Source organism: Eschrichtius robustus, chromosome 12 (genome assembly GCF_028021215.1).
Source record: "Eschrichtius robustus isolate mEscRob2 chromosome 12, mEscRob2.pri, whole genome shotgun sequence".
Classification (NCBI taxonomy): Eukaryota; Metazoa; Chordata; class Mammalia; order Artiodactyla; family Eschrichtiidae; genus Eschrichtius; species Eschrichtius robustus.
The window spans coordinates 86,398,857-86,399,224 of NC_090835.1; the positions used below are offsets into that span (position 1 = coordinate 86,398,857).

Here is a 368-nt window from a genome sequence, read left to right on the forward strand (position 1 = left end):
GGGGATGTAGCTCAGTGGTAGAGCGCATGCTTAGCATGCATGAGGTCCCGGGTTCGATCCCCAGCATCTCCATGCTTTTGTTTTCTAGCTCCGGAAACAATTCTCTTCTGCGTTACGGTCACAGCCCATTCCTGCAGAATCTGAAGATTAACCATCTTGCCTCCGGGTACTTAACAGTTTGCTCGGGTTATGCTAGTAACCTTTCCGTTTAAAAATTTTATTCCTTTCCATCCTCAGCAGGGATTAGAGATGGTCTTCCACAAAGTGAAATCAAGAGTGACTTTAGTCCCTGTTCCATGAAAAAACAAAATGACAGTTATTCATGTAAACTCTAAATGGAAGATTTGCGAACGGATTAGTATTTGCAC

The 368-nt window shown here is 43.5% G+C and overlaps 1 non-coding gene across 1 annotated transcript; it reads left to right on the forward strand.

Annotated features, from left to right (window-relative positions):
• On the forward strand, positions 1-72 carry TRNAA-AGC (transfer RNA alanine (anticodon AGC)). Its single transcript has one exon. It is a non-coding gene; the product is annotated as a tRNA-Ala (tRNA).
• The last annotated feature ends 296 nt before the right edge of the window (positions 73-368 follow it).